The sequence below is a fragment of the Pseudophryne corroboree genome, chromosome 8 (assembly GCF_028390025.1).
Source record: "Pseudophryne corroboree isolate aPseCor3 chromosome 8, aPseCor3.hap2, whole genome shotgun sequence".
NCBI classification, from domain to species: Eukaryota; Metazoa; Chordata; class Amphibia; order Anura; family Myobatrachidae; genus Pseudophryne; species Pseudophryne corroboree.
In genome coordinates this window covers 454,308,543-454,324,778 of record NC_086451.1, presented here as the reverse complement: position 1 = coordinate 454,324,778, position 16,236 = coordinate 454,308,543, and the positions used below count along the sequence as shown (strand labels likewise).

Here is a 16,236-nt window from a genome sequence, read left to right as displayed (position 1 = left end):
AGTCCTGCACAAAGGGGTAAGGTCACGCCTTGCCAGTCCACTGTATCTTTATAGCATCTTCTGTGGGTTATATATGTCTACATTGAAAGCTAGCTTACTTGGACCTTCCCCCCCCCCCCCCCCCCCCCCCCTCAAGATCCTCCAGAAGGGCACTACAAGATCTGCATTGTCTCCAACTACTGATCCCATACATGTCTCTAAAAGCCTAATTCAGACCTGATTGCAGCAGCAAAATTGTTCTCTACACAATAGTAATGCAGACGTCTGTGTGTAACTGAGATCTCTGCATTATTGTGTATCACTGTTCTTAGGTCATAATTCAGACCTGATCGAAGCTACAAAATAGTCCACTAATGGGCAAAACCATGTGCACTGCAGGTGGGGCAGATGTAACATGTGCAGAGAGAGTTAGATTTGGGTGGGTTATATTGTTTCTGTGCATTGTAAATACTGTCTGCTTTAATTTTACACTGCAATTTAGATTTCAGTTTGAACACACCCCACCCAAATCTAATTCTCTCTGCACATGTCACATCTGCCTCCCCTGCACTGCACATGGTTTTGCCCATTAGAACAAATTTGTTTCTGCTATCAGGTCTAAATGATGCCCTAAGAACAGTGATACACAGTAATGCAGAGATCTCGGTTACACACACAGACGTCTGCATAACTATTGTGTAGAATGTAAATCTTTGCTGGCTATTGCACGGGGGTTTGTTTGTGTAGATTACCCCTCCCTGACATGCACCTGGGATGGGCCTATAAATTGATTTGAGCAACTTCCCGCCTGTGTGTGACTGTCCTGCAAGGCGCGTATAGGACCAGTAGATGAAGAGGACAGGACACGGTATAGTGGTGCAGTGTAAAGGCGGATGACAGAACAGGCTGTCCTCCCTCCCCCGTCTCTTCTCGGTCATCCACCTCTGGAAAGTGACCTGTGCACTACAGATAAGTCTGAGGAGATCTGTCTCCTCATATTATCCCTCAGAAATGGAAAGCAGTGGAGATGTATTGTACCAGAGAGACCGGGGGCAGGGAGCAAAACTAACTCCCCCGCTCATCTCTATCCAAATTACAGGGAACCATTTACTTCTCCGCACCCCTCTTCTGCTTTGTGCCCCTCTCGGACAGCCCTAGTTACTGCTCTGTGTATAAAGACGCTGGTGTGTGTATATAAACCAGGCACTTAGCTAGGATCCACACAGGTTCTATTGTGCGTTTGTTTAGAAACATGTGTATTGTGTGTAAGTGGTATAATACAGCACCAGGAAAATGATTATTACAATCCGGTCTGGTTCTAGCAGAGGTTATTAGCTCATAGTAAACTGTGGAAGCAGTATATATTCCCAGCTGTGCATGGGGTGTAATAAGTATCACCATTTGTTGGCATCTAATACAGGATCAGTATACGATCCCGACGAACGGGATTCCAGCGGTTAGAATAACAATGCCGGCAAAGATCTCGACCCCTCTGTGTGGTTCCTAAACCCAACCCCCCCAAACCACCACCCCCAGACAGCCAAACCCATCTGTGTGGTGCCTAAACCTAACCCAACCCCCCAGATCCCCCCGCCCCACAGCCAAACACCAACCGTCTTGGTTATACTTAACCTTCAGTATTCCGGCTGTCAGAATTCTGACGTCGGGATGCTGACCTGTGCAGGATTCCGGCATTGGTATTCTGACGGAAGTCGGCATTCCAGCGATGGATTCTTGAACGGGTCCCTCTAATACACCCCATTCAGTGTTACCATTTGCGACAATTTTTAAAGTTGACATGTCTTTAGAGTCTGGTTAGCCATTCTGATAGCAGAATGTGTTTACGGGGGTGTGGATCAATGGATCGAGAACGTTACAGTCATTAGTTGCCACCGAAAGGGCCAACATGCATTAGGCTGACCAGTACAAAAGGTCGACGGATAAAATGGCAGCAGTGCTTAAGGTCATTATGTCGACACACAAATGGTCAACACATATTTTTGAGCCAAGTCGTATATATTTCATGTTGTGTGACCACCATCAGTACAAACGTGTACACCCGCCACGCTCCTGGCCACGTCACTATTCCCAGTAGATGTCCACGTGGATAGTGGATCAAGCAAATGTTGAGAAAGCATGAGGAACTAAAAAAAAAAAAAAAGTGTCGACCATTTGTGTGTCGGCCTTTTGCACCTGTCAAACTAATGCATGTTGACCATTGACCAATACATTGTCTATCTGTTATCCGGATACGGTTTATGCAGTGATGATGTGTGTTGTTCTGGGAGTCACTACATAGTTTTGCATCTTTGTATTTTAGGGGTGTGGGCTGTAAGGTGCAGGCATTGCGGGTGGTGTCCATTTATAAGAAGAATTCAAGCTAACCTGAACAGGTGCGGTATATTTTGATGACATGAAAATGTAGACATGGTTATACTGTCGACACCGATGAAATGTCGTGATAAGAATGTCTGCAAAACGTTCCTGTTGGGGTAGTGGTGATTTCCAGGTATGGCGGTGACGGCGTGATGACGTTTGGCTCATCCTGTGGCACTTCTAGTGGTGGATATACCAAACTCTCCCCTCCCATAGCCTGGCCCTAGTGTCGACATTTTAAAAGTAGACATTGTACATTTCAACATTATGGCTGTTTCCCAACCTGAGGACCTGTTGAATTCGTTCTTCATGTCTTGTCTGTCATAGGATGTCCCCAGATGTCTAGCCAATCAGATAACTAGGATAGACGTAGCCGCACATTGGGGGTAATTCAGATCTGATCGCAGCAGCAAATTTGATAGCAGTTGGGCAAAACCATGTGCACTGCAGGTGGGGCAGATATAACATTTGCAGAGAGAGTTAGATTTGGGTGGGTTATTTTGTTTCTGTGCAGGGTAAATACTGGCTGCTTTATTTTTACACTGCAATTTAGATTTCAGTTTGAACACACCCCACCTAAATGTAACTCTCTCTGCACATGTTACATCTGCCCCCCCCCCTGCAGTGCACATGGTTTTGTCGAACTGCTAACAAATTTGCTGCTGCGATCAACTCAGAATGAGGCCCATAGTACATGGGAGGCTGTGGTCTGTTTGCCTGGGGATTGTGTAAGCCAGGGAAGGCCACGCTTATTAAATCAGTTCTTATCTGTGCAGTAATGTCAGGGTTTGTACATACAGCGTCTATATAATACACTCTTAGTGTCTGTATGGATTTCTTAGTGTATGGAAATATCCGCTTGGCTGTAATTCCTCGGCATCTGCAGTGACCGCGAGAGGTTATTGTCAGGACTTGTGCTTTGTGGCCACGTATCCAACGGTGGATGCAGTCTGACCTATGGGGGTCATTCCGACCCGATCGCACGCTGCGCTTCCTCGCAGCCGCGCGATCGGGTCGGAACTGCACATGCGTGGCGGCCGCATTGCACAGGCGCGTCATTGCCCGGCGACGGCTGTCGCCGTGCAGCGACGCCGCTAGCGAGGAAAGCGGTCGCAGCGGCGACCGCAAGAAGATTGCCAGGAGGAAGGCGGATCTGGGCGGCAACTCACCGTTTTTGGGGAGTGGTGAGTCCAATGCAGGCGTTTGGAGGGCGGATGTGTGACGTCAATTCCGGGACCTGGATCGATCGCTCTGGGTAAGTAACTGTTACCTTGGTCTTCTATTACATGAAACTTTTTTAGTATAGCAGGACTGCACAAGCGATCGCAGCCCTGCTATGCAGAAATACACTCCCCCATAGGCGGCGTCTGGTTGATCGCACGGGAAGCAAAATGTTGCTACGTGCGATCAACTTGGATTGACCCCCTATATGCTTGCATCCATACATCATACCATGAGTAGTATTCTGATTTACTTGGTACCGTACCACAAATATTGTAATGCGGCAGGAAGCGTCTGCAGGAAATAATCCCCTCCTGCATGCATCTGTGATCCGAGTGCTGAGTCTCAGGCTGGCCGTCAGGCTCCCTCTGCTGGTTCCAGGAAGTCTGCACCCGATGACGCAGACCCTGGACTTAGAACGCATGCCCACATTCAAAACGGAGTCGCCACACCCCAGTTTTGTACATCCGTACCGGTCACCACACCTCCAACGCAGCTGCGGCTAATGGGAGGCTGCGAACGATTGCACAGGACCCTTTCTGCCCATGCGCAGACCCCCCACTATCTGATTTATATGTAAACTATAGGGTCTGCGTACACATCCAAATCCGGCCCTGGGAACCCTGAGTAGAGTGGAGCATCCTAAGTAGACATCTCTAATCACCATTGCACCTGATTCATGTTTGATCCACACCCCCGTAAACACATTCTGCTATCAGAATGGCTAAAGCGACTCTAAAGAAATGTCCACTTAAAATAATTGTCACAAATGGTAACCCTTAATTATGTGTACTAGAGGGATCCGTTCAAGAATCTATCGCTGGAATTCCAACACCCGTCAGAATACCGATGCCGGAATCCCGCACAGGTCGGAATTCCGACAGCCGGAATACTGAAGGTTAAGTATAAACGGGATGGTTGGTGTTTGGCTGTGGGGTGGGGGCACCACACAGATGGGTTAGTGTTAGGTTGCGGGGAGGATGGTTAGGGATAGGCCCTTAGGGGAAGGTTAAGGTTAGGCTGCGGTAAGTGAAGGTTAGGGTTAGGTGGAGAAAAAAAATATGGCAGACAGTCCCCCTATTTACACACTATAGCAGGCAGTCCCCACTTAAAAAACAAACAAAAAAAACACATTATGGCAGGCAGTCCACCTATTTACACATTATGGCAGTCCCCATATTATTATTTTTTATTACACATTATGGCAGTCCCCATATTATTATTTTTTATTATACATTATGGAAGGCATTCCACTTTTTATGGGAGGGAGAGAGAAAGAGACACACACTCACCTGTGACCTGCGGTATCAAGGCAGGCTGTAGAGAGGCAGAGGCCTGGGAGCTGGCTGCAGCACTCCCACGCCCCTGCAGAGGCGGCGGGAGGCAGGCGCCAGCGGGACTCGGAATCGGGCACTCAGCAAGTCAGGCGGCGCTGCAGAAGTGCGGGGGAGAATACAGCGCTCAAAGTCCTACAGAGGCGGCGGCGGAAGACGTGGCGGGAGGCAGGCGCCAGCGGGACTCGGAGCCGGGCCTCTGCGAGACAGGCGGCGCTGCAGAAGTGCGGGGAGAGAATGCGGCGCTCAAAGTCCTACAGAGGCGGCGGAAGACTTGTGGCAGCGCTGGACTAGTAGTGAGTACAGTGGCTGGGACCTTGGCGTGGGTGGGTGCTGCCTATGGTGCACCTTCAGTGCATGTGCGCTGTGGGCAAGGCACCATCGGCACACACCCAGTTACGGCACTGCCTATACGCGCCTTGCAGGACAGTCACACACAGACGGGAAGTTGCTCAAATCAATTTATAGGCCCAACCCAGGTGCATGTAAGGGAGGGGTAATCTACACAAACAAAAACCCCGTGCAATAGCCAGCAAAGATTTACATTCTACACAATAGTAATGCAGACGTCTGTGTGTGTAACCGAGATCTCTGCATTACTGTGTATCACTGTTCTTAGGGCATAATTCAGACCTGATCGCAGCAGCAAAATTGTTCTCTAATGGGCAAAACCATGTGCCTAATTCAGAGTTGATAGCAGCAGCAAATTTGTTAGCAGTGGGGCAAAACCATGGGGGTTATTCCGAGTTGATCGCTCGCTGCCGATTTTTGCAGAGCAGCGATCAGGTAAAAACCCGGCAAAACTGCGAATACGTATGCACCGCAATGCGCAGGTGCATCGTACGGGTACAAAGAGGATTGTTGCTGCGTAATGGATTTAGCTAAGATTCTATTCGCGCAGCCGAACGCAAGGTGATTGACAGGAAGAGGGCGTTTGTGGGTGTCAACTGACCGTTTTCTGTGAGTGGTAGGGAAAACGCAGGCGTGTCCGGGCGTTTGCAGGGCGGGTGTCTGACGTCAATTCCGGCACCAAAAAAACTGAAGTGATCGCAAGCGCTGAGTAAGTCCTGGCCAACTCAGAAACTTCACAAAATGTTTTTGCTGCGCTGGGCTGAAAAGGCGTTCGCACACTTGCAAAGCGAAAATACACTCCTCCGTGGGCGGCGACAATGCGTTTGCACGGCTGCTAAAAGTAGCTAGCGAGCGATCAACTCGGAATGACCCCCTTTGTTCTAAAACTGCTCTCTGGGCCTAATTCAGAGTTGATCGCAGCAGCAAATTTGTTAGCAGTTGGGCAAAACCATGTGCACTGCAGGGGGGGCAGATATAACATATGCAGAGAGAGTTAGATTTGGGTGGGGTGTGTTCAAACTGAAATCTAAATTGCAGTGTAAAAATAAAGCAGCCAGTATTTACCCTGCACAGAAACAAAGTAACCCACCCAAATCTAACTCTCTCTGCACATGTTATATCTGCCCGCCCCCCCCCCCCCTTCTCCCCCAGCAGTGCACATGGTTTTTCTCATTAGAGAAAGATTTTGCTGCTGCGATCAGGTCTGAATTAAGCCCGTGGTTGTTCCAGATACAAAGTAACTTGCTTTTTTTGCTTTACTTACAAACATGAATCAGGCCCATTGTCAGTACCAGGTGAGTATCATTAGGTCAACCAGAATTAGGTCGATAGTCAGTGGGTGGACTCCATATGGTCGACATGCAGTAGGTCAACAGGGTCATTTGGTCGACACGTAAAAAGTAGACACGTGAAAATGTCTACAGGTTCAAAAAGTAGACATGGAAATGTCGACTGTGTTTTTTGTGTGTGTGTGACGTTCGCTCGCCATGCTTCAGGCAAGGTGCCACTATTCCCAGTCGTAGTCATGTGACTGGCAGGGGTGTATCTAGGTGTCTGAGCGCCCCTGGCAAAGTAAGGAACTGGCGCCCCCACCTCCCCCACCCAGAGACACGGAGGGCAAAGTTACAGATCGGCTGAGGTCAGGGACACTGAGGGAGAATGTGGGCAGGGACACTGAGGGGGGATTACAGGAGTGTCCGGGCAGGGACACTGAGGGGGAATTACAGGAGGGTGCGGGCAGGGACACTGAGGGGGAATTACAGGAGGGTGCGGGCAGGGACACTGAGGGGGAATTACAGGAGGGTGCGGGCAGGGACACTGAGGGGATTACAGGAGGGTGCGGGCAGGGACACTGAGGGGGGATTACAGGAGTGTGCGGGCAGGGACACTGAGGGGGGATTACAGGAGTGTCCGGGCAGGGACACTGAGGGGGAATTACAGGAGGGTGCGGGCAGGGACACTGAGGGGGAATTACAGGAGGGTGCGGGCAGGGACACTGAGGGGGAATTACAGGAGGGTGCGGGCAGGGACACTGAGGGGATTACAGGAGGGTGCGGGCAGGGACACTGAGGGGGGATTACAGGAGTGTGCGGGCAGGGACACTGAGGGGGGATTACAGGAGGGTGCGGGCAGGGACACTGAGGGGGGATTACAGGAGGGTGCGGGCAGGGACACTGAGGGGGGATTACAGGAGTGTGCGGGCAGGGACACTGAGGGGGTATTATGGGGAGGGTACAGGCAGGGACACTGAGGTGGAATTACAGGAGGGTGTGGGCAGGGATACTGAGGCGGGAGTCACGGAGGCTGAGGTCAGGGACACTAAGGGGGAATTACAGGGAGGGTTCGGGTAGAGAAAATGAGAGGGAATTACAGGAGTGTGCGGACAAGGACACTGAGGGGGGAATCACAGGGAAGCTGAGGTCCGGAACACTGAGGGAGAATTACAGGGAGGGTGCTGGCAGGGACACTGAGGAGGAATTACAGGGAGGGTGCTGGCAGGGACACTGAGGGGGGATTATGGGGAGGGTACAGGCAGGGACACTGAGGTGGAATTACAGGAGGGTGTGGGCAGGGATACTGAGGCGGGAGTCACGGAGGCTGAGGTCAGGGACACTAAGGGGGAATTACAGGGAGGGTTCGGGTAGAGAAAATGAGAGGGAATTACAGGAGTGTGCGGACAAGGACACTGAGGGGGGAATCACAGGGAAGCTGAGGTCAGGAACACTGAGGGAGAATTACAGGGAGGGTGCTGGCAGGGACACTGAGGAGGAATTACAGGGAGGGTGCAGGCAGGGACACTGAGGGAGAATTACAGGGAGGGTGCTGGCAGGGACACTGAGGGAGAATTACAGGGAGGGTGCTGGCAGGGACACTGAGGAGGAATTACAGGGAGGGTGCAGGCAGGGACACTGAGGGAGAATTACAGGGAGGGTGCTGGCAGGGACACTGAGGGAGAATTACAGGGAGGGTGCTGGCAGGGACACTGAGGAGGAATTATATGGAGGGTGCTGGCAGGGACACTGAGGAGGAATTACGGGGAGGGTGCAGGCAGGGACACTGAGGAGGAATTACGGGGAGGGTGCAGGCAGGGACACTGAGGAGGAATTACGGGGAGGGTGCAGGCAGGGAGACTGTAGTCACAGAGAGTGTTGGAGTGCAGTACGCTTCTGAGAGTCCGGCAGTGGATGAGCACTGCTAAGGGATATACTTAGTGAGAACTACTATGTCACGGTTGGCACTGCCGGGCAGCACCCCCCCTTGGCTGGCGCCCCTGGCAAGTGCCATCCTGGCCAATAGGAAGATATACCCCTGGTGACTGGTAAATGATGCAAAAGTATGACTGTCAACCTATCATCTGGAACCCGTCAGTGCCATATCGCCACTTCTACTAATGTCACTGTGAAATTATCAAATTCCATTCACTTACACGCACTGTATGACCTCTGGATGCATGTCGCCGGGGTCGTGTACAGCCCATTTCTCAGCACTGAACAGGATGTGGGTGATGTTTCATAATCAACAGAGATGTAGGAGCAAAATGTTTGCAAAGCTCAGAATGGCCTTAACCTGCAGCCACACTGAGATGTACTGAACGGGGATTCACGGCAAGCCAACTGACTGCAGAACATCTGCTTGTGGTTGTTACAGACGCACTGAGATGTACCAAACGGGGATCCACGGCAAGCTGACTGCAGAACATCTGCTTCTGGTTACAGCCGCACTGAGATGTACCAAACGAGAATCCACGGCAATCCAACTGACTGCAGAACATCTGCTTGTGGTTAAAACCGCACTGAGATGTACCAAACGAGGATCCACGGCAAGCTGACTGTAGAACATCTTCTGGTTACAGCCGCACTGAGATGTACGAAATGGGGATCCATGGCAAGCCAACTGACTGCAGAACGTCTGCTTCTGGTTACAGCCTCACTGAAATGTACTAAACAGTTATCCATGGCAAGTTATCTGACTGCAGAACATCGCTTCTGGTTACAGCCACACTGAGATGTACCAAACAGGGATCCACGGCAAGTCAACTGACTGCAGAACATCTGCTTGTGGTTACAACCGCATTGAGATGTACCAAACGGGGATCCACAGCAAGCTAACTGATGCAGAACATCTGCTTGTGGTTACAGCTGCACTGAGATGTACTAAACAGTTATCCATGACAAGCTAACTGACTGCAGAACGTCTGCTTCTGGTTACAGCCGCACTTAGATGTACCAAACGGGGATCCACGGCAAGCTAACTGACTGCAGAACATCTGCTTCTGGTTACAGCCGCACTTAGATGTACCAAACGGGGACCCACGGCAAGCCAACTGACTGCAGAACATCGCTTCTAGTTACAGCCACATTGAGATGTACCGAACGGGGATCCACGGCAAGCCAACTGACTGCAGAACGTTTGCTTGTGGTTACAGCAGCACTGAGATGTACCAAACGAGGATCCACGGCAAGCCAACTGACTGCAGAACATCTGCTCCTGGTTACAGCCACATTGAGATGTACCGAACGGGGATCCACGGCAAGCCAACTGACTGCAGAACGTCTGCTTCTGGTTACAGCCTCACTGAGATGTACTAAACAGTTATCCACGGCATGCCAACTGACTGCAGAACATCTGCTTGTGGTTACAGCTGCACTGAGATGTACCAAACGAGGATCCACGGCAAGCCAACTGACTGCAGAACATCTGCTTCTGGTTACAGCCACATTGAGATGTACCGAACGGGGATCCACGGCAAGCCAACTGACTGCAGAACATCTGCTTCTGGTTACAGCCACATTGAGATGTACCGAACGGGGATCCACGGCAAGCCAACTGACTGCAGAACGTCTGCTTCTGGTTACAGCCTCACTGAGATGTACTAAACAGTTATCCACGGCAAGCCAACTGACTGCAGAACATCTGCTTGTGGTTACAGCTGCACTGAGATGTACTAAACAGTTATCCACGGCAAGCCAACTGACTGCAGAAATCTGCTTGTGGTTACAACCGCACTGAGATGTACCAAACGAGGATCCACGGCAAGCTGACTGCAGAACATCTGCTACTGGGCCCTCATTCCGAGTTGTTCGCTCGCTAGCTGCTTTTAGCAGCATTGCACACGCTAAGCTGCCGCCTACTGGGAGTGTATCTTAGCTTAGCAGAATTGCGAATAGAAATTTCTTAGCAGTTTCTGAGTAGCTCGAGACTTACTCTAACACTGCGATCAGTTCAGTCAGTTTCATTCCTGGTTTGACGTCACAAACACACCCAGCGTTCGCCCAGCCACTCCCCCGTTTCTCCAGACACTCCCGCGTTTTTCCCTGACACGCCTGCGTTTTTCCGCACACTACCAGAAAACGGTCAGTTTCCGCCCAGAAACACCCACTTCCTGTCAATCACACTACGATCAGCAGAACGATGAAAAAACCTTGTTAGGCCGTGATTAAAATAACAAACTTTTGTGCAAATTTACTTGGCGCAGGCGCACTGCGAACATTGCGCATGCGCAGTTTGCGACTAATCGCTCCGTAGCGAAAAAAATAACGAGCGAACAACTCGGAATGACCCCCCTGGTTACAGCCTCACTGAGATGTACTAAACAATTATCCATGGGAAGCCATCTGACTGCAGAACATCGCTTCTGGTTACAGAAGCACTGAGATGTACCAAACGGGGATCCACGGCAAGTCAACTGACTGCAGAACATCTGTTTGTGGTTACAGCCGCACTGAGATGTACCAAATGGGAATCCACGGCAAGCTAACTGATGCAGAACATCTGCTTGTGGTTACAGCTGCACTGAGATGTTCTAAACGGGTATCCACGGCAAGCCAACTGACTGCAGAACGTCTGCTTCTGGTTACAGCCACATTGAGATGTACGAAACGGGGATCCACGGCAAGCTAACTGACTGCAGAACATCTGCTTCTGGTTACAGCCACATTGAGATGTACCAAACGGGGATCCACGGCAAGCCAACTGACTGCAGAACATCTGCTTCTGGTTACAGCCACACTGAGATGTACCAAACGGGGATCCATGGCAAGCCAACTGACTGCAGAACATCTGCTTCTGGTTACAGCCGCACTAAGATGTACCAAACGTGGATCTACGGCAAGCCAACTGACTGCAGAACATCTGCTTCTGGGTACAGCCACACTGAGATGTACCAAACGGGGATCCACGGCAAGCCAACTGACTGCAGAACATCGCTTCTGGTTACAGCCGCACTGAGATGTACCAAACGGGGATCCACGGCAAGCCAACTGACTGCAGAACATCGCTTCTGGTTACAGCCATACTGAGATGTACCAAACGGGGATTCACAGCAAGCCAACTGACTGCAGAACATTTGCTTGTGGTTACAACCGCATTGAGATGTACCAAACGGGAATCCACGGCAAGCCAACTGACTGCAGAACATCTGCTTGTGGTTACAGCTGCACTGAGATGTACTAAACAGTTATCCATGACAAGCTAACTGACTGCAGAACATCTGCTTGTGGTTCCAACTGCACTGAGATGTACGAAATGGGGATCCACGGCAAGCTAACTGACTGCAGAACATCTCCTTGTGGTTCCAACTGCACTGAGATGTACGAAATGGGGATCCACGGCAAGCCATCTGACTGCAGAATATCTGTTTCTGGTTACAGCCGCACTGAGATGTACCAAACGAGGATCCACGGCAAGCCAACTGACTGCAGAACATTTGCTTGTGGTTACAGCAGCATTGAGATGTACCAAACGAGGATCCACGGCAAGCCAACTGACTGCAGAACAACGCTTCTGGTTACAGCCACATTGAGATATACCAAACAGGGATCCACGGCAAGCCATCTGACTGCAGAACATCTGTTTCTGGTTACAGCCTCACTGAGATGTACCAAACGGGGATCCACGGCAAGCCAACTGACTGCAGAACATCTGCTTCTGGTTTCAGCCACATTGAGATATACCAAACAGGGATCCACGGCAAGCTAACTGACTGCAGAACATTTGCTTGTGGTTACAACCGCACTGAGATGTTCTAAACAGGGATCCACGGCAAGCCATCTGACTGCAGAACATCTGTTTCTGGTTACAGCCGCACTGAGATGTACCAAACGGGGATCCACGGCAAGCCAACTGACTGCAGAACATTGCTTCTGGTTACAGCCACATTGAGATATACCAAACGGGGATCCACGGCAAGCCAACTGACTGCAGAACGTCTGCTTCTGGTTACAGCCGCACTAAGATGTACCAAACGGGGATCCATGGCAAGCCATCTGACTGCAGAACATCTGTTTCTGGTTACAGCCGCACTGAGATGTACCAAACGGGGATCCATGGCAAGCCATCTGACTGCAGAACATCTGTTTCTGGTTACAGCCGCACTGAGATGTACCAAACGGAGATCCATGGCAAGCCATCTGACTGCAGAACATCTGTTTCTGGTTACAGCCGCACTGAGATGTACCAAACGGGGATCCACGGCAAGCCAGCTGACTGCAGAACGTCTGCTTCTGGTTACAACCGCACTGAGATGTACCAAACGGGGATCCACGGCAAGCTGACTGCAGAACATCTTCTGGTTACATCCGCACTGAGATGTACCAAACAGGGATCCACAGCAAGCCAACTGACTGCAGAACATCTGCTTCTGGTTACAGCTGTCGTTTTATTTCAGGGAAAACATACTCATGCAAAACTAGGGCTTATCTTTATCTTTTTGTCTATTTAGTCTTTGATATAAGTAATGTGTAACCTGTTGTTGTTTCTTGGTTGGAGTGGGAGCTGCCATTTTGTTGTGCACTCTAATATTAAACATTGGCATCTCTCTTCCATTGCTATCAAATGGTATCTGGATGATAGGTCGACACCTTATGGTTGACATGAATCAGGTGACAGGTACAAAGGTCGACAAATGAAGGGTCATCAGGTACAAAAGGTCGACATGACCATAGTCAACAAACAAATGGTCGACACATGTTTTGTGGGGTTTTCACATGTTTTCCCAACTTTTGCTTGATTTACTTTCCACGTGGACTGCGATAAGGGATATTTATTTATTTTATTTATTAACAGTTTCTTATATAGCGCAGCATATTCTGTTGCGCTTTACAATTTGAAATAACAATAAGAAACTGGGTGATAACAGTCATAGAGGTAGGAAGGCCCTGCTCGCAAGCTTACAATCTATAGGGAAATAGCACCTTTCCTTGTGTACATATGCCTATCTATTGCATAGAATGAGAAGACATGTGAGTATATGTGTGAACTGTACAGAGTGGATGCAATTTGATAGGAAGGTTTATGAAAGTTATGTGGGCGGTTCTGGAATTTGATACGCTTGCCTAAAGAGGTGAGTTTTCAGGGAAGGTTTGGAGACTAGAGGAGAGTCTTATTGTGCGTGGTAGGGCATTCCACAGAGTGGGTGCAGCCCGATGAAAGTCCTGCAGTCGTGAGTGGGAGCGAGTAATGAGTGTGGATGAGAGACGCAGGTCTTGTGAAGAGCTTAGAGGTCGGGTTGGGAGATATTTTGTGATAAGCAAAGTGATGTACGTTGGTGTAGTTTGGCTAATGGCCTTGTGTGTGAGAAAGTATTTTATATTGAATGCGGTAGAGTACAGGTAACCAATGGAGGGACTGACAGGGTGGATCTGCAGACGATGAACGTCTAGCGAGGAAGATAAGCCTCGCCGCTGCATTCAGAATGGATTGTAGTGGTGAGAGTCTCGTTTTGGGAAGACCAGTTAGGAGATTATTGCAATAATCAATGTGGGAGATAATGAGAGCGTGAATTAGAGTTTTAGCAGTGTCTTGTGTAAGGTATGGTCGTATTTTGGATATGTTTTTTAGATGCATGTAACATGATCTTGAGACAGATTGAATGTGGGGAACAAAGGACAGATCAGAGTCAAGGATGACACCTAGGCAGTGAGCTTGTGGGGTAGGGTAGATAGTAGAGTTTTCAACAGTGATAGAGATATCAGGTTGGTACCTACTATTGGCCGGTGGAAATATAATTAACTCTGTCTTTGAAATATTCAGTTTGAGGTGGCGAGATGTCATCCAGGATGAAATGGCAGAAAGGCATTCAGTGACACGGTCCAGTACAGATAGGGACAGTCAGGGGAGGATAGGTAGATTTGAGTATCATCTGCGTACAGATGATACTGAAAACCAAAAGAGCTGATTAGTTTACCAAGAGATGAGGTATAGATAGAGAAAAGCAGAGGACCTAGGACTGAGCCTTGCGGTACTCCAACTGATAGAGGTAGCGAAGAGGAGGTAGATTCAGAGAAACGAACACTGAAGGAGCGATTAGATAGGTACGATAGGAACCAAGAAAGGGCTGTGTCTTTAAGACCTAGGGATTGTAATGTCTGTTTGAGAAGAGAGTGGTCTACAGTGTCAAATGCAGCAGATAGATCTAGAAGAATAAGTAGTGAGTAGTGGCCTTTAGACTTCGTAGTGACCAAATCATTAATCACTTTAGTCAGTGCTGTCTCTGTGGAATGTTGGGAACGGAAGCCTGACTGAAGTGGGTCCAACAAAGTGTATGAGTTAAGAAAGTGTGTGAGTCAAGTAGCTTAGAGAGACAAGGGAGCTGAGAGATAGGGCGGTAGTTTGCGAGAGCATTAGGGTCAGAATTTTGTTTTTTTAAAATGGGAGTAATCACTGCATGCTTGAAGAGTGAAGGAAAAATACCAGTAGAGAGAGAGAGAGATTACAGATAGTAACCTTTGGCGAAAGCAGCGAGCAACCTTGCGCAGAGCGTGCAAGCGTACATGTTCTCGCTGATTGCAGTCACACATGATGAACGTACAAAATGACACTAAAAAACTAAAATAAAATAAAAAGTTTGTCGCCCATTGAATTGCTGCTGTTGGGCGCCCTCTAGTGTCCGCAGCAATTACAACTGTATCGGCCCCACATGTATATCTTTTATACCACACCAGCTACCAATTCCTATAACAACAGCTCTGTGTTACTTATTAAAAATTGTTTACATGGCGCACACTTACTACACAGCGCTCTACAGGGAATATTCAGTCATTCACATCAGTCCATGGCCAGAGAAGCTTGCAATCTATGTTCTCTACCACATGAACAAACATATACATTTAGGCTTAGCCTTTTTGTCAGCAGCCAAATAACCTAGTAGATTGTTTGAGGAAATGGGGCACCCAGGGGAATCCCAGGCAAGCACTTAGAGACCATACAAACTCCACACAGATATAGACTTGGTGGGAATCAAACCTCTGTGCTGTGAAAAGATGCTGCTAACCACTACGCCAACTGCTAGCTTTTGATGCTGTATTACAGGGTCACAAATGCAGGCAGCAACCATTCATCTTCCCTCTCCCTACCGGCCACTTACTCCTGATGCGCTCCCATTCAGGCTCTTCTAAATATCCCATTAACAGCATTCTAATTGGAGATGAGCGGGTTCGGATTTATCTGGATTTACCCGGATATCAAAGCAGCATCTTATTGGCTCTCGGATGTCATGTGTTTTGGCTAGCCAATAAGAAAAATCAAGATAAATCCGAACTTGCGTTAATTCTGGAGTCAAGAACCGAGTAAATACGAACCCGCACGTCTCTAATTATAATATACTGCTCTGATCTTTCAAAAGTTTACCAGAGACTCCAGGAAAGTTAAAGCAACTTCATATCAATGACCCACTTTAGCTTCCTGTAGTAACAGCTGGAAGTAATGTGACATCTGATCGAGGGCCAAGACCACTCCCATCAGAGTCTGTATACACGTGGCGTTATAGCACCAGTACTTGCCAAATCCCATTATGCTTAATCTGTGACTGTACGAGTGTACAATCCATTCCCGAACGATACAGTCCAGCATTGACAGTGCGCTGCCAGTGGCTTTTCACTGATTATGCCGTGCGCATAACACAAAATTTTAAGAATAATAAGATACTGTTCTCGGAGCATGTCAGCCACGCTTTGCCTCTCACGCTAGGGGTATACGG

At 49.0% G+C, this 16,236-nt stretch overlaps 1 long non-coding RNA gene across 1 annotated transcript in view; it reads left to right on the top strand.

Moving 5' to 3' along the window:
* Positions 1-676: 676 nt before the first annotated feature.
* Positions 677-16,236, top strand: part of LOC134947964 (uncharacterized) — a 120,302-nt gene continuing 104,742 nt past the window's right edge. Inside the window, exon 1 of the long non-coding RNA XR_010182883.1 lies at positions 677-2,372. This is a non-coding gene — a long non-coding RNA (uncharacterized LOC134947964). The remainder of the gene's footprint in view (positions 2,373-16,236) is intronic.